Below are 26537 nucleotides of genomic sequence, written 5' to 3' on the forward strand. Positions count from 1 at the left end.
AACATTCAAAAATAATTATGTAAGAACATGCCATGGATGGAATTAAAAATGTAACATGACTCATGTCTGTAATCCCAGCTACTTAGGTGCCAAGATCTGAGGAGAGATATATGAAGCCACTCTGAGTGAAATGGCTCAGGGACAACATCCAGAGCATAGTTCAAGCCTCAGTACTGGCACAAAAATAAATTATGTGACTAAAACATACAAATACATGTATTTAAATACAGATGTCATTCCTTGTATCCTTCACAGTATAATACTAAAACCAGTTTATACATATATTATTTATAGTAGTTATAAAATATCAGTAATTATTCATATATTATATATATATCATTCTTATGTTATGTAATATATTGCATATATTATGCACACCAATTTTATACTGATAACACTAATATCCATTAAATTGATATATGTTTTAGAATAGGGAATAAATTTTCTTTGGTAAAACAAGGAAGAAACTAGTCACAAAAATTATTCATTTTGTATTATATATCCATAGCAAACTATTCCTTGTGTATTCAAGGTACTTAATGATAAAAGCCTGTGTTCATCATCAATACAGCTGTCTTTGACATGGATTTGTTCTCCTTAAGCAATTACTCCTGGAACAATAAACAGTGGAAACTGAATGATGTTCATTCTGTTATTACATTTGGAATAAAAATCACTTCCAATGTCATTACCCAGACCCTTTCATTTAAAATACTTATATTCTGTAGCAATGTTATTGCCATTATAACCATAATTAGGAAGAAAATGTGAGATCATCTACTCAATAGCTCTTGAAAGGTCAGAATATGCCTGGTAAAAAACCTGGATTTGAATTATGGGTCTACATCTGGACAGTCTTAGGTACTTGGAAAATTTGTTTGGCCTTGTTGCCTACTTCTAATTTTAATAAAATACTTAGGGCTGGGAAGGTGGCTCAGGGGTAGTGTGCTTGCCTTGCATGCATGAGGCTGTGGGTTCGATTCCTCAGCACCACATAAACAGAAAAAGCCGGAAGTGGTGCTGTAGCTCAAGTGGTAGAGTGCTAGCATTAAGCTGAAGAGCTGAGGGACAGCACCCAGAGTTTAGGTCCCATGACTGACTAAAAGATAATAATAAAAAAATAAAAAATAATTAATTTCCTAACTTGAAGAACTGTCATAAGCATAAAATTACACTAATGCATGTGCAGTGCTTGGAATGGTGTCTGCACATTTTGTACTAGGTCCCATAGAAGTCAACTTCCATCAACATGGTCACAGCATCCTTCCTGCAGGCCTTAAGAAATATATACCCAATTGATATTAATATCTGTGAAAATTTGTCTTTATTAAAAAAAAGTCTTGTCTTCATATGAAACGAAGAAATAATGTTAGGGCTGTCCTATGGCTTTTACTCTGAAGTAGTTTTGCCTAAATTTCATTCTTACTCTATTAGTGGTAGCAGTAGCATTCTTTAATACTACCCTTCATATTTCTAGTTGTGTGTTCCTTTTGGAATACTATTGTAACTTAGTTTATAATCTTTGTTATCAGAATAAATAAACCTAAACTGCTGATGTTTTCAACAAAGAGAAAATATTAGGTGTGCATTATATTTTATGTTCTTAATAGTTTCCTGAAATTATTCCTTTTGGATTATATATCCCTATCAATCTACTTTTTATGATTTCTTATATGATATATATAGATTTCTTATATGATTCTTACATGATTTCTTAGATATCCATAAATAAAACAGCTCAGAACAGGAAAAGAGTAGGTAAGAAGTCATAAAAAATAGTATTATGGTGGTCTTAATGGCTACGTGTAAAGCACATATAACAAAACTGTTGGAAGATTCAATTTCTCTTTTTGCTATTATCTCACCTTCTTTGTAGCAAGGTTCTCACTATGAAGTGCCAAGTGGTCTGGACATTTCAAGCCTTATCTCAGTGACAGAAGTGATGGGATTATGGAAATGTTCTCTCATGACTGGCTTTTAGGAAGCTCACAATAAAGCAATACCAATACACATAAATAAACTTTTGTGAGTGATGTGTATTCACTTCCTCAACTGCCAAAATTAAATTCATATACCAAAACAGCAAGTTACTTACTTTATAATATATGCAGTTCAACTGGCATCACTAACACCTCCATAAATCAAATGCAAACTAAAAGCTCTACTTCAAAAACCAACTTCAAAGGCAGTGTTGGAAATACAAGAAGATAAACAACAAATCTAAAGTAGTGAGATCTTTAACCCTGGCAATGAGCAATGATAGCTGAAATTTTAACCAGGCTTGAAAAGTTCGAGTGACCACTAATTATGTGATTAGAGTTGCAGAGTTGACCTTGGGATCAAGATTGGAGGCAAAATTCAAAGGCAGTAAGGTTGCCACAGTATTGTAGCTCGATACAGTGTGACCCTCCCTGATAATGATAAAGCATAGAGTAGAAGCTAAGTCAGTAAAATGTATAGGAAGGATTCTCCACTGAGAATAATTGCAGGGGGTGATCATCACTCTTGCTTTGAAAATGTACAGCCCATTATTCTACTTTAAGCTCTAGCGTAATTCTGATATAAAGACAATTATGACACAACAATGTGCCATTAGTGCTGAGCAGTGTGGGTGTATATTACGCTAACATATGTAAAATCCTTAGAGGTATGGAATGGCCTGACCCTCACACTTCGTTCTATGTTGTTGAGTTTCATGGAGAAATGTTCATAATTAGGCAATTCACACTCATCTAAATCTGATTCAGTCAACTGAGTTAAGACATTAGGATCATTACTCCAGTGACGTGGTTTTGTAACCTATGAATAAATTAACATTATTTCACAATGTATATATTTTCTGAAAATTTATGCAATATCAAGTACAAAATATACAAAAAGACAATTATCCATCTCTTTATATTATTAAAAATAAAGATACATCTGAATTGTACTTTCTTGCTAGAAAATCACAGGATGACTGCTGATGTTTGCTATCTTTCGAGGTGCTCCTATACACTTCTGAATCTTGTTCAAGGAGGTGTTTTTCCATAGTTTGTTTTGAGGTGATCAGAATATCAATACTGTAACTAACAACAACCATGGAACAGCAAAGATGATGGGATACCTGGCCAAAAATCTGAGAAATCACAGGAAGTGATAGGAAAGAAGACACCAGAGGACCCACAGCCTCATTGCCAGCTTCTGGATCCCAAAATCCTGCTTAACATGCTTTATATTCATTCTACTACAGGGGTGGGAGGTGGTCAGTGCCTACAGGTATGTCCACAAACTGAGGCATCAATCTAGCTTGTGGTTACAACTATTAACATGAGGTATTGTTTGTATACATAATGATAAATCCCTTTTTGTTAGAGAGCCGAAGGGAGCAATAGTCATTACAACCATAGCAGACATCCATCCTGTCTCCAAATTCTTAATCTTTTAGTGTCCAACAGCTCTAACTTAAATACTCGAGGTAATAACTCATACCCTTTTCTTCCCTTGACTGTTTGACCTTCCCAGAGCACAGTTCTCAGCTTTTTGATTGCTGTTTGAGATGGCTTCCCAATCTATCCTTTCCAGGTCTAACAGTTTGACTGTAGATTCCGTCACAAGTACTGTTGCAGTCAATAGTCAGGAACCTGAAACATGAGAATTAGGAGTTGAAGAAAGCCTGGTCTAAACTGCAGAATCTTGTCTCCAAAGAAAAAAAATTCTATAAATTTATATAATGGAACAAATAGATCATTGTTAATGGAAATAAAATTTTGGCAGAAGTTTTAAACACGTACATATGTATGTATATTTAAACTTGGAGAAATAAAATTTCAAGTGGTATTATATGCAAGTTTCAGTCTACCTGCCACCTACCTATTTACCGACACGCTTATTTCTGGTTAGTCTTCACAAAACACTGTTTTCTTACATAAGTACCAAAAAATTGCAAAACAAAAAGTACAAAAATTGCAGTATCATAATACAAGTGTAGTTTAATCCCTACCAAAATAATTTAGAGAAAACATGCATTAAGTTAATGGCATTGAGTACTGCTCAAGAAGGAGAGTCTAGAAGAATGTGTATATTTTGTAAATTGTGTGTGTGTGTGTGTGTGTGTGTGTGTGAGTGTGTGTGAGTGTTCCATAAGAAAATAATCGAGTCAGAAGTAGACATATTATTCTTGCTTAGTCTTTTTGCTCAAAACTGCCACTCTATTACTTGAGCCACATCTCCACTTCTGGATTTTTTTTTTTTGCCGGTTGTGGACCTGAACTCTGGGCCTAGGCTCTGTCCCTCAGCTCTTCGGCTCAAGGCAAGCGCTCGACTGCTTGAGCCCACAACACCACTTCTGGCTTTTTCTGTTTATGTGGTGTGAGGAATCGAATCCAGGGCCTCATGCATGCAAGGCAAGCACTCTACCACTGAGCCACCTTCCCAGCCCTGGATTTTGGTTTCTTTTTTTTTAATTTAATTTTATTTTATTTGTGAACATACTGTACAGAGGAGTTACAAAATATTGCAGCATTATTTACCATAGCTAAGATATGGAACCAACCCAGATGCCCCTCAGTAGATGAATGGATCAAGAAAATGTGGTATATATACACAATGGAATTCTATGCCTCCATCAGAAAGAATGACATTGCCCCATTTGTTAGGAAATGGAAAAACTTGGAAAAAATTATATTAAGTGAAGTAAGCCAGGCCCAAAGAAACATAGGTCCCATGGTTTCCCTTATTTGTAATATCTAGTATATGTATGAGTCAAGCGGAAAAGGTCAGATAATGTGATGTCAGGAAAATGAACCCTTAGATGTGTATTTTAATGTTTTTTTCTTTCATGCATGTGTTTCTAATGCATTTATAAGATTATCTCTTTGTTGCTTTGTATATCCCTCCCCCACAGTATAACCCCTGCTTTCACTATATTTGATGTCAGTATAACTTGTGGATTTTGGTTTCTTAATGGGAGAAATATCTCACAATTTTCTGCATGGGCTGTTTTAAACCAGAATTCGCAGTTTTTGACCTCTAAAGTAGCTAGGTTTTAAAACATGAGTCACTGGTGGACAGCACTATGATAACTTTTTGCATGTTTGAATACATTTTAAAGTAAGACATATATGTTACTTGTGAGAATGACGAAATAGTAATTAATGTTTAACAGAATTTAAAGCATACAAAACTGAGAATGGCAAGTAGTTGAGAATTGTATGGAATAAATCAAAATTACCTGTGACAGTTTTCATCCAGTGCACAGTAATGATCGCATTGTTGGACCCTAAGGCCATTAGATAGCTGAGCTCCAGCTGGCTGCTATGCTCATTAGGCCAGCTAGTGCTTTTCACAAAAATGTGATGATGGATGGCAAGGACCATTTTCAAGATCAGAACCTGAAATATTTCTATTGATCTAGAAGGGGCAACATACCAGGACAAGAAATGTGATTAACAGTGATTAACAGCAAAAACCATCCAATCCAAGGAAGACAGAATAACTCTTTCTATATCTGAAAAGAGTATGACAAAGAATCATGGGCTGAATGTGATGGTCAATGTCAATAATCTCTGAATTTGGGAGGCTGATTTAGGAGTAGGCTTGGGACTAGTCTAAATTTTAGGCCAACAGAAGGACACATAGTAAAATGCTATCTTAAAACAACAACAACAAAAGACTCAATGACTGGGAATGTAGTAGAGTGCTAGGGTAGCATGCATAAAGCACTTGATTTGATTCCTCAGTATGACATAAGCAGAAAAACTTGAAGTGGTGCTATGGCTCAATTGGTAATGTGCTAGCCTTGAGCAAAAGATGCTCAGAGAGAGTGCCTACGCCCTGATTTCAAGCACCAGGGCTAAAGAATTCTTTATACTCCATAGAAAATTGTGCTGTTGTACATTCATAATAAACTTTGTTAGGAAAAAGTAAAATAAATTAATGTAATATTATCTGGCATTGGACAGGACATAGTGAGATCTGAAAATGATTGCTGCCGATGGTTCCTTGATACAACTTACGTTACAGATACACTTGCCATATTGTGAATTTTTAAGGATACAATCGTGGGTTTTTTTCTTTTTCAAAATAATTGTACTGCCAGGTGCTAGTGGCTCACACCTGTAATCCTAGCTACTAAGGAGGCTGAGATTGAAGGTCTCTTTTCAAAGCTAGCACTGGTAGGAAAGTCTGTGAGACCCTTATCTCCAACTTAAGGGTCAGAAAATGTGAACTGGCACTTTTGCAAGCCTTGAGCTGAAGAACTGAGGGAAAATGCCCAGGCCTAGCGTTCAAGTCCCACAACTGACAAAAAAATACTAGTAATAATAGTAATTATATAATTACTATTAAGGTGTTATATATAAGGGCTACCAATTCATAATTTTTTTCTTTGCTAAAAGAAACACATATCCATATACATTACCAACAGTCAGGATTTGGCCATCTACTTTACTGCTGATCTCTGGGTGTAGAGGCAATGTGTAATACAAAACAATACAAACCAGTTCTGACTATAAATAATTTTTCTCTACACATCTTAAAAATCAATGCTGACAACATGAAATAAAAAATCCCTAAGTTTAAAACATTCTTCTAAACAAGTTAGAGAAATCCTGATAAGAATAATTTCAGAGAGCTTGAACTCAGGGCCTGGGTTCTCTCTCTGAGGTTTATTACTCAAGGCTATTGCTGCCACTTTGAGCCACAGTGCCACTTCTAGTTTTCTTGTGGTTAATTGAAAAGAAACGACTCACCAGCTTTCCTCTCCAAATTGGCCTTGAACTAGGATCTAGAGATCTCAGCCCTCCGTGTAGCTAGGAATATAGGCATGAGTTCCTGGCACCTGGTTAGAATAATAGCTTACCTGAGACAGAGGCCAGTTAATATTAAATGTCAATCATGTTTTACTTTGTAAAATAAAGTTAACTGAAATGACTTTCACTAAAAATAAGGAATCAAGTGTATAGGTGGGTTACAAAGTTCTTACCAGAAGCTACATATTTTCCTTTTTCTTTCTTCCAAAATTGTGTGGTTTCCAGAATCATACCTTATCTTTCCTTGTTATTTCTTTAGTTTATTTCATACATGCCCACAGCTTATTCAACTATAATTTATTTATGTGAAGAGCTTTCAAATATCTATTTTCAGTACAAACTCCTTGTATGCATCTTTCATTCATATACTCAACTGTCATAAAAACTTGAGAAACAGTATTCATCTCTTTTCATTACTGGATATTATTAATGAGTAAGTAAAATTTAGGAAAATAAAGAATAACATCAATAAATATAACATGATTTTAATACTACTGTTAAACATAAATATAATGTTGCTATTTTCTGAGCAATTTAATAAAAACCTCAAAGAAAGAAATAAACTTATTTGAGTGTTGATATTGTGGTTCAAACTCTGATATTGTGGTTAAACCTTACCTTCTCACTTAAGCTTTTCCCCTAACTGGTGGTGCTCTATACTTGAACCACAACTCCCTTTCAAATTTATGTGGGGGATTATATAAAGATAAGAAGCTTGTGGAATAAAAATCATTTGTATCCCTATCTTGGGGTTCATTTCACTTAACAGCATCTTATATGATTATATGGTACCCTGTATTAGTTACTTCAAGTAAGGGAAACCATGGGACCTATGGATATTTGGGCCTGGCTTATTTCACTTACTATATTTTTTTCACATCTTTCCAATTCCTAACAAATGGGATGATGTCATTCTTTCTGATGCAGGAATAGAATTCATATATATATATATATATGTATGTATGTATACATACATACATACATGTGTATGTATATATCTGTATGTATATACATACACATATATGTATGTATGTATATACATACAGATATATACATATATATATGTGTACATATATATGTATATGCATATATATACAAGAAAGTGTGGCACATATATATGTATATATATACACATAGGTATATATGTATATATTCCATACATATGTATATAAGTATATATCCATTCATTTACTGAGGTGCGTCTGAGTCCGTTTGATATCTTAGCTATTGTAAATAATGCTGCATTATACATACTTGTGCTGGTAGCTTAGTATGTTCTTGTTTTTGATCATTTGGTAAATGCCCAAAAGTGGGATATCTGGGTGAGCTCTAAGTGGAGTCTTGGAAAAAATTATATTAACTGAAATAAGTCAGACCCAAAAAATCATAGGTCCTATACTTTCCCTTATTTGCAATAAGTAATATATATCTGGGACAAGAATAAAAGTTCAAATAGTATGTACATATGACCAGATAAGATATTCTTAAGCAAATTGAACTACAAGATAAGGATTTATAATATAACATCTGATTTTTTTGTTTCTTTGTATGTTCCTCCACCATGGTATAACCCCTGTTTTCTCTGTATTCAGTGTCAGTGCCCTGTATCTTGTATACACAATTCTCTAGCTTTGGGCGGGGAAGGGAAAAAACAAGTTGTTAAAATTGGGATACAGGCTGACCCATTGTAGCAATGAGATACACAATACATGATGTTGAAAAAGGAACTTTGCAATTTAGGCAGGAAAGAGGGGAAGGTGGGAGTGGAGGAGTAGTTGTGCAGGTGGGAAGGAAGGAAGGGTAGGGGAAAACAAAGGAGGAGGTAGCAAGGCTTAATAGAAAATTACTCATTACCTTGCTCATGTAACTATAACCCCTCTATACATTATTTTTCAATAAAAAACCTCTTTTAAAAAAAGGTGTCATGTACACCTAATAGAGTAGCCTACATCTGTAAACCCAGCTGATCAGGAAGGAGAAATGAGGCTAGGCCAGAGAAAAAACTGCCAAGACATCCATCTCAACAAATGAGCTGGCCATAGTGGTTCACATCTGCAATCCTAGCTAATTGTGTGGGAGACATAAGAAGCAATCTAAGATCATTCAGTCAATCTAAGATCAGACCGGGCAAAAAGTTCAAAACTTCAAGTAAATAAAATGGAGTAGAAGTATGGCAAAAGTAATTGAGCTGCTTGTTGCTATAAAAATAAAGTCCTATCTAGCAAGCAGAGAACACCTGAATAGAACCCTAGTAATACTCCTCTCTTCCACCAAAAAGCCTAAATAACTTTTTCTCATTTGAACATCTAATTTCAAGGCCACTGAAAGATTAGAGATGGTGATATTCTCTTTAAAATTATGTATTCAAAGGAGACAAAGTTATTTAGGCTTTGAAAGAATTGACTAAGAAGTAAAATGCATGTGATTTTTGTTAGCTCCATAATTCTCAAAAATATAAATTATATTCAAGTATTGAATATATACCTATATGTGTACAAATATCCATGTATGTATGTATATACATGTATATGCATATATGTATATATATATATACACGTGGTTCATCTCTTTTCTGTGTAGCAAATGGTACAAATGAAACTGTGCAATCACTACTCAAACGCATGAATAAACAAAGAGAATGAGCATAGAACTCATATTTAGGAATCTATGGCTAGGCGATAACACTGACAATCTTTTACATCACTTTGCATGTGTCACTTACTGCAGTACAGGGACAGTACAACAACAATGGGATACCAGGCAGAAGAAAGGAGAAATGAGAGATACAAATAGTACAATACTCTTTCTGATGGGTAAGTAGGATTTCCTCTGTGTGTGTGTGTGTGTGTGTGTGTGTGTGTGTGTGTGTGTGTGTGTGTATTACATTTTCTTGAATCATTTCTTTCTTGAGGGGTATCTGGGTTGATTCAGTAAGCATGGTTGTGCTGAAATATTTACTATATCCTGGTTTGTATTCTTTCAGGTAAATGCCTAGGAGTAGAGTTGCTGGATCATATGTAAGTGGCTAGTCAAAACAGGGGTGAAGGGGGAAAAGCTACAAGAATGACCAGGAGAAAATGGAGGAAGTGCTCAGAGTAATCTAGTAAATATCCTACAAAATTAAGAAGAGTGAAGGAAGAGGTACATAGAGGAAGGATGTGAATGTTGAAAGGGTTGGCATTGATCAAGGTATATTGTACGCAGAAACTGCCTTGTTTACTAACTCCTTTGCTACTTGAAATAATAATTTAAAAATCATGTCCCCAAAATATTATGCAATTAGAAGCCAACCATAAGAATCTGCTCAGATCACCTCTAGGGTCTACAAATCTGTTTTGGTTAGGATAATTTTTAGAACAACACTAATGATACATATCATCTGAAGAAAATTTAATGATTTCCAGCTATTTAAGATAATCATTTTTGGAGATATGGCTCAAGGGGCAACTTGTTACCTAGTGAGCAATGCTTTCAGATATTGAATTCAATGTTGATCTTGAACAAAAGTAAAAACAATCAATAAAAGTCAGGCACTTTCCATGGCACTTGTAGCTCATGAGTTTAATCCTACCTTTAATCATAAGGCAGAGATCTGGGAATCTCAGTTCAATGTCAGTTTGGATAGGAAAATCTGTGAGACTCTCATCTCCAATTCACTGCCAAAGAAAGATGGAAGTGGAATCATGGCTCAAGTGGTAGAATGCTAGCCTACAGCATAATGCTCAGGGATAGAACCCAAACCTTGACTTCTAGCCTTAGAAAAGTGCATATACATACACACAGGAAGTAAGTCACTCAAGTTCTCAACCTTCCATTTCCATAATCCTAACTCTAATCCTGGTGAGAACCCTGAGAGTAACCTTGATGATAATAGTAACCCAATCCTAAAATTAATGGAATATGTATCCTAACAGATACTCGTGGTCTTTGAAATGATTTATTTGCACTTTGCACCAAATCCTACAGATTCCCTGAATTGGACTCTGAAATCGTTCCCTATTATGAATATTAACCTCAAATCTTCAAATCATGAAAACTATCATAGTTTCCACTGATCTTAACTTTTACTGAACTCCTATATCTCTAAAAAGAAGTTGCAGGTTTACTTAAATTATACTCTATTTCCTAACCCTAACTATATATCTAAACCTTACTAGAAACATAACTCTAAATTTAACCCTATTGAACCCTGAACAGGAAAACTCTGTAGTTTTTGTTAAATTTCACACTTATTTTACTTGAAAATGTTAGCAGAAAACTCTCAGTTTTACGTTAAAGCTTACCCTTCCCTACCCCTAAGTCTAACCTGAACTAGAACAGTAACCATAACCATAATACTAATAGCCTTTGGATTCTAAAATCCATACAAATACATTAGATTTATTCATCCTAACTTTGATTCAACTAATCTCTCTAAAAATAGTTTGTAGTTTTACTCATTATGTTGCCATTTTTGTAACCCTAACCTTAACTGGAATATTGAGGCTAACCCTCACACTAACCATATCCTAATCTTAATATAATTAGCAGGTTCATATTTCACATTCGTCCTAATTCTCACATGACTTGTTATTCAAAGATAGTTTCAGTTTTACACTAAACTTATCATTGCCCTAATGCTAACACTAACCACAGCTGCAACTGAAACCTCACTTTCACCCTAATGATAGTCCAATTCTAATGTTTAAGAAAAATAGTCTAGTTTTAATCAGTTTGCACTCTGGAAATGAGTTTCAGATTGCCCTGATTCCCACAAATTTTCTGACTCTTCCTCTGAAGTTATCTTGTTCCCTAACATGAACCATTATAAAATAACTTGCCCTCAAATTCTATTATCAGAAAAAATACTGTAGTATCCATTGATCCTACATTTTCCTGAACCCCTGTAGCCTAAAACATTTTCGGATTTACTTACCATCTAGTCCATTACTTAACGATCTTAACCTAAACTGGATGGAAAAGTCTCATTTATTCATTAAAAAATGATCACTAAGAAATAAATATAATGAAAATACTTTAGTTGCATCTCAATCTACTTAAAATAGATTGGTTACTATTATCATCAAGGTTACTACAGTCTCAATTTGTTACCAAAATATTAGTGTTCAGGAATATCACTCATTTTAAGAAAATGACTAGTCAAACAAAGCTTATATTATATTTGAAATTTAAAAAATGAAAAGGATACCCAGATTAATGACCTTACTCAGACATTCAGAGATTCGAAAAATGTAGAAATATCCTCATTTATGTAGGTCAAACATGGAAGAGAGGATATGGCAAGCCCAAAGTCACATACCAATGGCAAACAAAATCCCATGAAGTTTAAATCAGTCTTAAAAGGGAGATTTGGGCATAAAGGGAGTAGGGCAGAAGAATGGAGATGGAAATGGTGGAATAATACAGTCATATAACTCAATATACATAACTGAAAATATAAGTAGGAAACTTGAAGGGATATGTGGGGTTGGGGTAAAGGAAGAAAGAAAAATAGAAAGGTTGACAATTATCCAGATGCATTGTACATTGAAATGCACATATTCTCTATTCAACACTGACATGATGAAGCAAAACCCCTTTGGACAATTAGCTAAAAATTAATTTTTTTGAAATTTTAATGTTAATGGACCAGATGCATAAAACTTTAGAGATAAATAAGAGGATAGCACTTACATATTTTTGAGGCTTGTACTCCTTTCAATATACAAAAATTAGTGTGACAAGTCTACTCTGAATGTTAATTGTGTTTTGCCAGTTCTTCTTGCAAGTTGCTTAAAATATAGAGAACCAATTTCCAATATCCCTACACTTCCAATAAAAAAAATCATATAGACCTTTGGGTTTTTCACTTGTTTCTAAATATCTTAATGTAATGTATTGGAACTAATTTCATTCCACATTTAAATTTAAATTTTAGGTCACTAAATTCTTTTCAAATCCTCTCACTCCATCACAGGTATGGATAGATAACTGATGTGGGCAGAATCAGAACTATTCAGAAGGTTGTAAATAGATGCTTACCTAGTTTTCTCTCTTCTGGAGCATAGAATATAGATTGTCTTAACTGGAAAAAGTTTGCCTTCCCAGGTTTTCTGCATATGAACATTCCATCAACATTTGGTTATTAGAGGATTATTCAAGATTAGCTAAATGTTGATTGATAATGACTGAGCTTGACAGAAAGGTGAGGGAAAACAATCTGCACTTCAATGAGGTTCTGACTTGTGTTTCACAAAGGGTTATGAAAGCTCTCCATTAGAAATCTAGCAGCTGTGCTTTTAAAAATCCTTGCATGGTTAAACTTTCTGATAATGTCTCAATTCAAGTACTTCTCCTTGGAGTTCCATACTATTCAAGATGCTGTATTAGATCCTTTTACATTTTGCAGACAGCTCTTGGTGATGAAATTTGAGCTTTTCAAAATTGCTCTCCCAATTCCATCCACAAAATAAAGACAAAAAAGACAAAAAAAATTGAAAAAAATGTGTATCTGTGATAGTGCATATACTTTTATTTTCCATTACAAACATAAAATGTAGTAAAATGTTTCATAGCAATTACTCTGAACTAGGTTGTGGACACATTCTAATGTAAATAATATACTGTGTTCAAGTAAAAAGTTTGAGGATCCAACATTTTAATATGCCTGTGGTCCTAAAACCAATATCTTACTGATATTGACTGATAAATACAACTTCCCATAAGTACAGAAGTTTTCCTTGTATCTTTTTAATATATATTTTTATTGTAAAGACACTGTACACAGGGGTTACAGTTACATAAGGAAGGAAGTGAGCACATTTCTTATTGAGCATTGTTACCAAATCCTTTGTTTTTCCCCTACCATCCCTTCCCTTCACATCACCCAAATCCTCCCTACAACCCCCCCCCATAGTATATACTCTGATAGGATACTCTCCTGCTACTTTGGTTGGAGTCTACAAGAGCAAGCATTCCATGGGGAGCAGGGTGACACCATACGACCTTTACTTACTGAGATTTCCGAATGACTTCCTATCACTTGTACTGCATTTTGTAAGTCGAATCTCATGTCTTAAAACGTACCAGTTTTAAGAGATAAGAGGAGTGGTAAAAGAACTCTTAGAGACAAATACATCTTCAACATATTTCGTTCCAAGAATTCCATCTAAGGCATATTCAACAACTAGTGAAACTTATGTTGACTGTAACTATGTGTCTTTCTCCATGTGTGCATGTATACATGGGTATATGTATGTGTGTATTTGTGAGTAGAGTAACATACATGTGTACATATATAAGGGCACATACATATATGCATATATAAACAAATGTAAATATATAAATATATTTGCATATATATATCAAGTGTTCAGTGATTTAATGTATAGTTCCTAACACATTGTCATTCTCACAAAGTGTACATGATAAACTGCTCTGAGGATCTGTGCTCTATGACGGGTATCCTTTGTACTCACGTCCCCATTATTTTGTTTTTCAGTCTACTTTCCATAGGATAGCTTTGTTTTCATTACATGTAGTTACTCACTGATACTCAAAGGAAAAGGTTGTTTGTAAAAGGAAACGTACTTTTAGGTCACAGGTTAAAAGTATCTTATCCATCCCAATTATTCTTATGAGATAAAATTTATAATAGTAATAAAATTGAAAAGGAATTCCTAGATCTGTTGTTTTACCATTTAGAATGGCAAATAATAATATCACATCACAGTTGTAACTCTTCAATAAGGCAAAGGTAACTGATTGTCCATATCATGTTCCCACAAATCAGTGGATCCTGAAGGATAATAGTAGACCACCAGAAATTCTAAGCAGCAGACATGAAGCATGAAAGAGAAAGTGAGGAAATGATAGAGAGTATAAGAGAGAGAGAAATATCATAATAGTGAAAGTGCATAACAGATAAATAAGAGCTGTATGAGAATATTCATATGCCTATCTTTTGACACTACATGTACATTTGAAGGTATTTGTTGCATAATAACCAATTAACATAAAATATAAAGCATTTCATGGAGGTCGGAGGAAGATGGTAGAGGAGAACCTGGAGGCTAAACAAGCTCTCACATACAAAGCAGTTTTAGTATTCCAGTGAACAGTACTAGCCTAGATAATCACACCAAGTGTGCCAACACTGTACACAGAGTTTGACTAGAGAGGGAAGATCCAGGCAAGAAGACAGATCTGAGCACTTGCCAGTAGCCACGGTTGTGGCAGCATCTGTGGCTCCCATAGCCACCATATCTACAACAGAGTGTCCAGGACAAAGGCGCCATATGCAGTGGGTGAGCGGATTCTACTCAACACCAACAAGAACTGAAAAGGAGCAGATAAATTCATCCTGCAGATCACAGACCAGAGATAACCAGGAACAAAGACTCCTGCCTGAGTAGAATCCTGACATCCTCACTCCTTCTCATGGAGCAGAGGAGGGAAGGCTGCCCCTCCCTCTCCCACCAGACATCATCTTTGATACTGAGAAAGGCCAGGTTGAGCAACTAGCTCCACCTCAGGTCTTGGAAGAAAACAAAGGAGTCATTTAGCAGGTCATAGTTATCTGACCTGACCTTCCAGGCTCAGATCCACCCAGGAGAAAGTCACCTAGCCCAAGCAGAGAGAGTTCTGCCCCCCAGAGAAGTGACTATCTTCACTGGGTTAACAAAACCAGAGGCTGCCCCTACCTACAGCAGCCTAGACAATCAATTGAAATTCAATAAACATAAACCTTGAGAATGGCTCCAGGCTGGGGTCTGGGAGTGTCTCAGGAGCTAGCCCCTCAGGGAAAAGCTACTGTTTGCTGAAACGCCTCAACCCTACCCAGAACGTAGCCTCATCACAGCATATCCAAACTAGAGGAAACAGCCATCTTTCTCTTTTTCTTGATACTCAAAACAGATCTCCCTCCCACTGAACAAGCCTGAAGGAGGATCACAAAATCCTGGATAAAGCGGAGCATTTTATTGACTGCTCAAACAAACTGATGTAAGAAATCAATCAGGCCACAGGAAAACCAAACACCACAAGCAGACCAAAGACTCCACGAAGAGACTGGTTACAGACACCGGGGAGATACAGGATCTTCCCATTCCTCACACACACACACCCCCGAAAATTAAACAACTCTTTTTGGTACCATTTTTTTAAATTTTTTAATTGTTTTCTATTAATCATTTTTTTCTTCTTCTCCTAATTTTTATTTTAGGTGTGTGTGTGTGTGTGTGTGTGTGTGTGTGTGTGTGTGTGTGTGTGTGTGTGTGTGTGTGTGTGTGTGTGTGTGCTTTTTAAAAAAATCGATATTGACATTTTGGTCCTTTTAAAATTGTTTTTATTTTTTTGATTCTTTTCATTTTTTTGTCTTTCTTTTTTTTTTTTTGCGTGACTTAATTGCTGTTTTGCCTCATCCCCAGATAAATACCCTTCATCGATTATTAGAACTTATCCCCCATTGTGTACATAATTAATCCAGAAATGTATTACTTAATTCACAAACTTTTAGGCTTAACTGTTTAATAGCAGTATTATATCTTTATACCATATAATTTTTAAGTAAATATTTTAAGAATTTTTATTTTTTAGTTTTTCATGTCTCCTTTCTGTCATCCCCTCCTGTCATCCTATCCTTTTCTTCTTTCAATATCACTTCTTTAAAGTTACATAATTTTTAAATGTTTCACTTTTTAAATTTAAATTTTTGTTTTTCCATTTTTGATTATCTTCTCTTTAATTTCTCTCCTATCATTCTGTCCAATCCCTTTCCCTCTCTGAGATTAGGACTTGATTAAATTTACTTTAATTTCTCCACATATTTCTAATCCTATTTTTCCCCACATTTCTCCTTAAACATAATAATTTCTGATTTGAAAAATTCATCTTTGCTGTTCTTAGCCCATTAATGCATAGTTTTTTGATGTTGAATAGATTGTATCTGTTATACTAGGTTCTATCTGCAGCCATTTTGACTATGCAACTACAGTACTTTGGTTGATGCTTGCCTTAAAATAGTGTTTTAGCAAAAAATTGGTGTCACTTTCATATCAACTGTGCAGAACAAGCCGGAAAACACGAGAAAAATGGCAAGTCTGGGTATCTCAACTCCCATTCATGATAATCCAGTGACAGAACAGTTAATGAATAATCCGGAGGAGAGTTCCTGCAAAGCACTATAAACACTACTGGTAAACGTGGTGAATGAAAAGAATGAAAGCTTGCAAAGGACTCAGTTTGAACGTGAGAGGGAGAGAGAGAGGAAGCAAACCAAACGTTAGTACAGGAATTTTGTGACTGTGAGGAAACTACTCAAAGACTGATACAGTAATTGCGTGAACAGGTTGAGAACAGTCAAAGAGAAAGAAAGGAATTGCGTGAGCAGGCAGAGAACAGATGAAGAGAGACACAGGAATTGCGTGAGTAGGCTGAGAACAGTCAAAGGTAACTACAGGAATTGCATGAACGTGAGGAAGCTAATTAAAGCATAACACAGGAATTGTGACATTGGGATGAGAATAGACAAAGATCAATAGAGGCATTCATGGAATCCATAAACAGACAGCTGAAAGAATTCAGGGCGATCACACAGGGAATGCTGAATGGAGCCCGACAGCAGGAATGGGAGTCCAAGTAATCCATAACCAATCAACTAAGTGATTTGAGAACACCAAATTAAGGAAGTAAAGAAGTTCATAGAAGATCGAAAACAAGGCTTCAACAAAGAATTGGAAGCCATCAAGGCCAACAAATTAGAAGGAAAAGAAATAAACCAAGTAGAAAGACAACAGTAGATTAGAGCATGCAGAAGATCAAATCTTGGGGATTGAAGACAGCCTAGGTATTATAGAGAAAGAACATACAACTATCCAAGACAAATCCAAGAAATATGATAGATCTATTCAACATTTGGAATACACAATCAGAAGGCCTACTCTGAGGACAAATGGTGTAGAGGAGCAAGTAGAGACAGAAGTTAATTGTTGAGGAAATCTGTTTAACAGGATCCTAGCAGAGAACTTCCAAAACATACAAAAAGATAGGCCTATTCAGATACAAGATGCTTGTAGAATCCCAAATAGACCAGAACAGAACAGCACTTCCCATTGTCACATTATAATCCACACAGGACCAATTCAGATCAAGAATAAGTTCTTAAAAATGTCAAGGAGAAAAAATCAATCATCTAGAAAGGAAAACCAATTAGAATCACCTCATATTTTTCAGCAGAGATAAGTAAAGCAAGAAGAGCCTGGCAGGCTGTATGCCATGCCCTGAAGACAAACAATTTTCAACCAAGAATACTGTACCCAACTAAACTCTCCTTCATAACTGAAGGTCAAATAAAAACCTTCCATAGCAAAGAAAAACTGAAAAATATATCTCCACCAAACCAGCCCTATAAAAAATACTTAAAGATGACCTACACACAGAAAACCAACAAGACCACAATAATGGCTAAGAAACCACACCCAAACTGAGAATCCAAAAACCATAGGAAAAACCAAGTTTCTACAGCCCCCAAGGAGGTGGATAGCATGGCAGGAGTTACCAAACACCTCTCAGTCCTACCTCTCAACATTTACTTAAAGCTCGAATTTAGCGAAATAGACTGTCTAGTTGGATTAAAAAGCCAGATAATTCTATCTCCTGCCTTCAGGAGGCACACTTTACCTATAAAAGCAAACACATTTTGTTAATGAAAGGATGGAATAAAATCTACGAAGCAAACGGCTGCCATAAACAGGAAGGAGTTGCAATAATAATATCAGATAAAATATGCCTCGAATTAAAATTACTGTAAAGAGATAAAGAAGGTCGCTACATATGACTTATGGGTTCTCTACTTCAGGAGGATATTACAATTCTAAATATGGAATTGCCAAACAATAGAGCACCAAAATTTATCCAAGAGACACTATTTTCCCTCAGATCTCACATAGGTCCAACGACATTAATTGTTGAGGATTTTAACACACCACTATCCCCACTATATAGATCAAATCAGCAAAAAAAAAATCAACAGGGAAACCGCAGATTTAAACAACTGCATAGAGCAAATAGATTTAACAGACATCTACTGAATATTTCACCCAGTAGCATCAGAATACTCGTTTTACTCTGCAGTTCATGGAACATTTTCCAAAAGAGATCACATTTTAGGTCACAAAACAAACTTGTTCAAATTCAGAAACATTGAAGTTACACCTTGCATCCTCTCAGACCACAAGGGAATAAAATTAGAACTCAGCACCAAAAAAGTCTTGTAACACATGGAGGCTGGACGACACACTGTGAATAACCAGGGGGTCATGGAAGAGATTAGAAAGGAAATTCAAATGTCCATGATATTCCACAAAAATGAACACACAAATTACCAGCTCCTCTGGGACACTGCAAAGGCAGTACTCAGAGGTAAGTTTATAGCTCTGAGTTCCTACACCAACAAATTAGAGAGATCTGAAACCAACCACTTAATGAGACATCTGAACCACCTTGACAAAGAGCACCAAGATAAACCCCAATTCAATAGATGGAAAGAAATAATTAACATTAAATCCGAGTTAAACGAATTAGAAATTAAAAAAAAACAGAATGAATCAACAAAACAAAGAGTTGGTTCTATGAAAAAATTAACAAAATTGACAAACCCTTAGCAAATCTTATCAGAAAAAGAAGGAACACACCCAAATAAATAAACTGAGATGTGAGAATGGAAACATCACCACAGAAAACAACCAAGATTCTGAATATTATAGGGGAGTATTTTCAAATGTTAATAACTTTGAAAACTTGGCAGAAATGGACCTTTTGCTAGCAATTATCAACATGCAAATACTAAACCAAAATGAGTTAAAGCATATTAAGGGGCCCACATCAAGCATTGAAATAGACACAGCAAAAAGAGACCTCCCATGTAAGAAAATCCCAGGACCTGTACAAGAGCTTCAAAATAGAGCTCACACCAATACTACTCCAACTCTTCGATGAAATTGAAAGAGATAGTTCACTACCGAACACATTCTATGAAGCCATCATAACCCTCATCCCAAAACCAGACACGGACTCATCAAAGAAAGAGAAGTATAGACACATTTCTTTGATGGACATTGATGCAAAACTTCTCAACAAAATTTTGGCCAATCGACTTCAACAATTCATCCAAAAATCATACACCAATATACAGGATTTATTTCAGGGATGCAAACCTGTTTCAATATACACAAATCAATTAATATAATTTATCACATCAACAAGAGCAAGGATTAAAACCATATGGTTATCTCAACAGATGCAGAAAAAGCATTGGACCAGATCCAACACCCCTTTATGATGAAGGTTCTGGAAAAATTAGGAATCCATGGAACATTCCTCAATACAATAAAAACTATATGGAAAACCTACAACCAGCATTATAATTCATGGTGAAAAACTAAAGCCATTTCCGCTTAACTCGGGAATGAGACAAGGATGTCCACTCTCTCAACTTCACTTCAACCTAGTATTAGAATGCCTAGCTACAGAAATAAGACAATATGCCAAAATAAAAGGGATCCAAATAAGGAAAGAAGAATTAAAATTCTCCCTCTTTGCAGATGACATGATCTTGTACTTAAAGAATCCCACGGACACCACTCCCAAATTACTCATGCTGATTCAAACCTGGAAAAATAGCAGGGTATAAAATTAACCCTCAAAAATTAATGGCTTTTCTGTACGACAACAATGAGAAAAGTGTGGCTCAAATCAAGAAATTGTTTCCATTTGTAATAGCGCCACAAAAAATGAAATACCTAGGAATTAACTTAACCAAAGAAGTGAAGGACTTCTATGATGAAAACTTTAAAATCTGAAAAAGGAAATCAAAACAGAACTTAGAAAGTGGCAAAAACCTCCCATGTTCCTCGATAGGAAGGATGAACCTTGTGAAAATGGCAATATTTCCCAAGGCTGTCTACAAGTTCAATGTCATACCTATCAATATTCCAACCGCATTCTTCAAGGAAATAGAAGAGGCAATCCAAAAATTCATATTGAACAACAAAAGACCCGCAATTGAAAAAAGCGATCCTTAACAGAAAGAACAGTGTTGGAGGAATATCAATACCAAATTTCAAACTCTCCTACAAAGCCATAGTAATTAAAACAGTTTTGTACTGGCACAAGAAAAGATCTCAGGAACAATGGAATAGAATTGAAAACCCAGAAATGAACCTACAGACCCATAATCATCTAATATTCAATAAAGTATCTAAAAAGATAAAATCGAAGAAAGGCTGTTCAGTAAATGGTACTGGCAAAATTGGTTAATCACTTGTAGAAAATTAAGGCTAGATCCTTACATATCACCCTGTACCAGAATCAAGTCCAAATGGATCAAAGACCTCGGAGTCAAAGCAGATATTTTGAAAACATTACAGGATGGAATAGGAGAAACCTTAGGTCTCCTTGACAAAGGCTGGAATTTTCTGAAAAGAAATGCAAAAGCACAACAAATGAAAGTAAGGTTGGACAAATGGGATTGCATGTAATTGCAGAGCTTCTGCATGGCAAAGGACGTAACTAGCAGTATCAGTGAAAAGCCCACGGAATCGGAGAGGATCTTCACTAGCCATACAACCGACAAGGGTTTCATATCTAAAACAGACCTGGAAATCAAAAAATTAAATCCCCCAACAACAAATACTCAAAGAAAATACTGCCCAATAAATAAGTGGGCTAAAGACATAAAGAGAAACTTATCTGAAGAGGAAAGGAGGGTGACCAATAAAGACATGCAGAAATGCTCAACCTCCCTAGCCATAAAAGAAATGCAAATCAATCAACACTGAGATATCACCTCACCCAAGTTAGAACTCTAATAACAACAGATGCTGGAGGGAATGTGGACAGAAGGGAACCTTACTTCATTGTTAGTGAGAGTGTAATCTTTTTCAACCACTTTGGAAAGTAGTATGGAGGTTCCTCCAAAGACTTCACATAGAGCTCCCCTATGACCCAGCAATCCGACTTTTGGGCATTTACCCAAATGATCACAAACAAGACCATACTAAATCTACCACACAGATATATTTATTGCAGCATTACCATAGCTAAGATATGGAACCAACCCAGATGTCCCTCAGTAGATGAATGGATCAAGAAAATGTTGTATATATACACAATGGAATTCTATGTCTCTATCTGAAAGAATGATATTGCCCCATTTGTTAGGAAATGGAAAACTTGGAAAAAATTATATTAAGTGAAGTAAGCCAGGCTCAAAGAAACATAGGTCCCATGGTTTCCCTTATTAGCAATTACTAGTGTATGTCTGAGACATGCAGGAATTGTTAGATAAGTTGATGTTAGGTGAAGTGAACCCCAAGATAAGAATTCAATTTTTTTTCTTTTCTGTAATTATTTCTAACATATTTATAAGAAGACTTCTTTGTTACTTTTTATGTCCGTCCCGCATGGTATAACCCCTGTTTTCGCTATATTTGATGTTGGTATAATTTGTGGAGGGGAAGGGGAAAATTTTTTTAAATAGGGATACAGGTGGATCCATTGCAACAATGAGATATACAAAACATTATGTCGAAAAACAAATTTTACAACTTTGGTTGGGGAAAGGGGAGGGGAAAATGGGACGTAAGGGGGGGTGAGATGGGAAGGGATAGTAAGGAGAAAAAAAGGAGTATGCAACAATGCTTGATAAGAAATGTACTCATTACCTTGCCCATTTAATTGTAACCCCTCTGTCTGGTATTTTCACACTTAAAAAAACACAAAACACCATAAAATATAAAGTGATTTTGATAAAAACTAAAAATGATTCAGAATAAATTATCAATGCAAAAACAATCCTTACAGAAGCAAACTCTGAGATATTACATGACTTTGAAAAGGATAAAGTGACTGAATTTAATATAAATTTAGAAGTATGACCATTCAAAAATACAAAAAGATATTCTTTATTTCATTATATAACACAAAACAGAAAGTAAATGTTGTTTAGATGATTTTTTAAAACACAGTCTCTCAGGTGTTGGGAGGGTGGTTCAGTGTAGAGTGCTTGCCTTGCATGCATGAGGTCCTGGGTTTGATTCCTCAGCACCACATAAGCAGAAAAAGATGGAAGAGCTGCTGTGACTCAAGTAGTACCACTAGCCTTGAGCTGAAGAGCTGAGAGACAGCACCCAGGACCCAGAGTTCAAGCCCCAAAACCAACAAAAACAAAACAAAACACAGTCTCTCACTTTTGTGTGCTCAACATTGTAACACTAGTGCTTCATTCTAGGGCTAAGATTTTAGGTGTGGACATTTATCAACACTCCTGATTCAGATTCTAATTGATAAAATTTTAATCAATATTTTGTTCTTATTAATTTTGCTCTTTGTAAATTCACATACACCTATAAAAAAAATTGTGGCCATCCCAATAACATTCTCAAAGTACTTCCTAATGATGACTTACATAAAGTTGTTTTATATTACAACATGGAAAACAATGCTACAAATAAGGAAAACCAATACATAAATATTAATGATTAATAAAATAAAAAAAACAATTACCACTGTTTCCAGTATTTGAAATGTACTACATATTCGATTTATTATTTTTTCATATTGCTGTACATTTAAAACTGCCTAAGTCTATGATGTTCAACAAGAATTTTATAGGCTATGAGTAGCCTTTAAAGATTACTATTATTATTATTATTATTATTATTATTATTATTATTAAGATTATTATTTATGGTTCATCTCATCATTTGTGTATGGCTTATACCATCATTTGTTCCTCACTAACATATAAAGTAAAGAAGCCTTTAAATTTTAACAGAAACTGTGCAGTTAATGTCTTAAATCTGCTTCTTTACACAAACACTTTGCAACTTCTCATTAGTAAAGTTTCTATAAACTCTGAAATGTACATATTTAGTAGTATGTACCTTGAATCTTAAATGCTTTATGAAAAAGTTTTATAACCTGCTAAATAGTCTTAATTTTGGCATATATGAGCAAATTCCCAAAATTAAACATATTTAAAACATTAAAACTTTTAACAAACCTTAACACTTTCTATAGTGTTCATTATGGCAGGTTCCTTGTACAGAATAATTGAATTCCTTCTCCTACACATCTGTTGAACAACAAATATCTGGTATTATTTTGTTTTTGACATGTCAAACTTGACTTTATTCTTAAATGTGTTCTTATGTAAGAAATACATGGTTCTAAAATTTCATGACAATTCTTTTGAATTAAATTTTTGTGGAATTGTCTAGTTTAAGAAAATCAATTACACTTTATGTATAAAAAATGTTCTGTGCTCAATTCAGTAGCACATACACTAACATTGGAACAATAAAGAGAAGAATAGCCCCTGACTGAGGATGACACTCAACTTCGTGAAGCATTCTAGATTTTTAAAAGAACAGATGGAGGGAATGTGGACAGAAGGGAACCTTAATGCATTGTTGTTGGGAGTTTAAACTTGTTCGAAGAGTTTGGAAAGTAGTATGGCGGTTCCTCAAAAGACTACAATAGAGCGCCCCTAAGTCCCAGCAATCCCATTTTGGGCATTCACCCAAATGATCACAAACAAGACCATACTAAAACTACCAGCAAAACTATGTTCATTGCAGCATTATTTACCAAAGCTAAGATACAGAACCAAACCAGAGGCCCCAAAGTAAACTAATGGATCAAGAAAATGTGTGTGTGTGTGTCTGTCTGTGTGTGTGTGTGTGTGTGTGTGTGTGTGTGTGTGTGTGTGTGTGTGTGCGCGCATGTGTACTGGAATTCTATGCCTCCATCAGAAAGAATGACATCACCCAGTTAGGAAATGGAAAGACATGGAAAAATTTATATTAAGTGAATTAAGCCAGGCCCAAAGAAGTGAAGTAAGCCAGGCCCAAAGAAAGATAGGTCCCATGGATTCCTTAATTGCAATAACTAGTATGTGTCTGCTACAAGAAGAAAACATCATATAAGTTGATGTTAGGCAAAATGAACCCCAAGATAAGGATTCAAATAGTTTTTATTTCTTGTGATTGTTTCTAAGATATTTATAAGATGAATTCTTTGTTGCTTTGTATGTTCCTCCTGCAAGCTAAAGCCCCTGTTTTCACTGTATTTGATGTTGGTATACTTTGTGCAGTGGAAGGGAAACACAAATCGTTGAAAAAGGGATGCAGGTGGACCGATTGCAACAATGAGATGAACAAGTCGTTATGTCAAAAAATGATTTTGGCCAGGTGTTGAGGGATGTGGACAGTGGGGAGGGATGGGGGGAGGGGTTGGTGGGTGTAGGGGGTGGGAGATGGGCAGGGATGGGAAGAGGAAACAAAGGAGGAGCAAGTGGACCCATTGCAACAATGAGATGTACAAGTTATTATGTCAAAAATGAACTTTACAACTTTGGGGGGAGGAGGACAGGGTGGGGAAAGTGGGGGAGTGTGGGAAGGGATGGGAAGGGGAAACAAAGGGGAGGCAACAATGTTTGATAAGAAATGTACTCATTATCTTGCCCATGTAATTGTAACTCCTCTGTCAGTATTCTCACAATAAAAAAAAAATGTACTCAATAACTCACGCATGTAATTGTAACACCTCTGTATGGCATTTTCACAATAAAAAAAAGAATCAAAGGTCCTGTGGTATCCCTTATTTGCAATAACTAATGCATATCTGGGATAAGCAAAGAAGGTATGGTAAGGCGAAAAAAAGGAGTAGGCAACAATGCTTGATAAGAAATGTACTCATTACATTTTCCACGTAATTGTAACTCCTCTGTATGGTATTTTCACAATTAAAAAAAAAAAGGTCAAAAGCATGTGCATATGAATAGATAAGATGATGTTAAGGTAAATGAACCCCATGATAAGGACACAAGTGGTTTTTTATTTCTTCCTGTGTTTTCTAATATATTTATAATGTATGATGTGATTTTTATATGTGCATCCCACACAGTTAAACCCCTGTTTTCACTGAATCTGATGTTGGTGCACCTCCATCTTGTATATACACTTCTCTAATTTGGGGATGGAAAGGGAAAAAACAAAATGGTAAAATAAGGATACAGTATGACCCATTGCAACAATGTGACGCACAAGACAGTATGTTGAAAAACGAATTTTACAATTTAGGAGGGTGGGGGAGGGGAGTGTACTTGTGGAGCTGGGAGGGAAGGGATGGTGGGGGGAAAACAAAGGAGGAGGTAACAATGTTTGATAGGAAATGAACTATTCATGTAACTGTAACCACTCTGTATAGTACTTTTACAATAAAAATATAAAAATGTTATGGGATGGAAGAGAATATTTCCCCTATTTTACCCATATAATATCGTTAACAAAGAAATTAATACAAAACACTGATATGCAGATATTTTGAATAAATGTGTGTTTGTGTATGTGTGTGTGTGTGTGCATGCCTGCACATTTTTGTTCTCAGAGTTTGAATTCAGTGCATCAAGGTCCCGCTAGGCCATTCCTCTCTAGATTGATGAGCTACTATATAAGCTACATCTCCATTCTTGGCTCTTTGCTAGTTCATTAATTTTTTTTAATATTTTTATTATTTTTTATTGTGAACATACTGTACAGAGGGGTTACAATTACATGGGCAAGATAATGAGTACATTTCTTATCAAGCATTGCAGCCTCCTCCTTTTTTTACCCTTCACTTCCCTTCCCAGCCTCCCCCCAACCCCCCACCCCATACTCCCCCCCACACCAAAGTTGTAAAGTTCGTTTTTGACAGGACAACTTG

General features: G+C 35.4%; 1 non-coding gene across 1 annotated transcript; it reads left to right on the forward strand.

The window, feature by feature from the left end:
• The first annotated feature begins 24090 nt into the window (after positions 1–24090).
• LOC138828859 (U6 spliceosomal RNA) lies at positions 24091–24192 on the forward strand. The gene has a single exon (XR_011372398.1). It is a non-coding gene; the product is annotated as a U6 spliceosomal RNA (small nuclear RNA).
• The last annotated feature ends 2345 nt before the right edge of the window (positions 24193–26537 follow it).

Source organism: Dipodomys merriami, unplaced genomic scaffold, assembly GCF_024711535.1.
Source record: "Dipodomys merriami isolate MVZ:Mamm:240054 unplaced genomic scaffold, mDipMer1.0.p SCAF_166, whole genome shotgun sequence".
In the NCBI taxonomy this organism is placed as follows: domain Eukaryota; kingdom Metazoa; phylum Chordata; class Mammalia; order Rodentia; family Heteromyidae; genus Dipodomys; species Dipodomys merriami.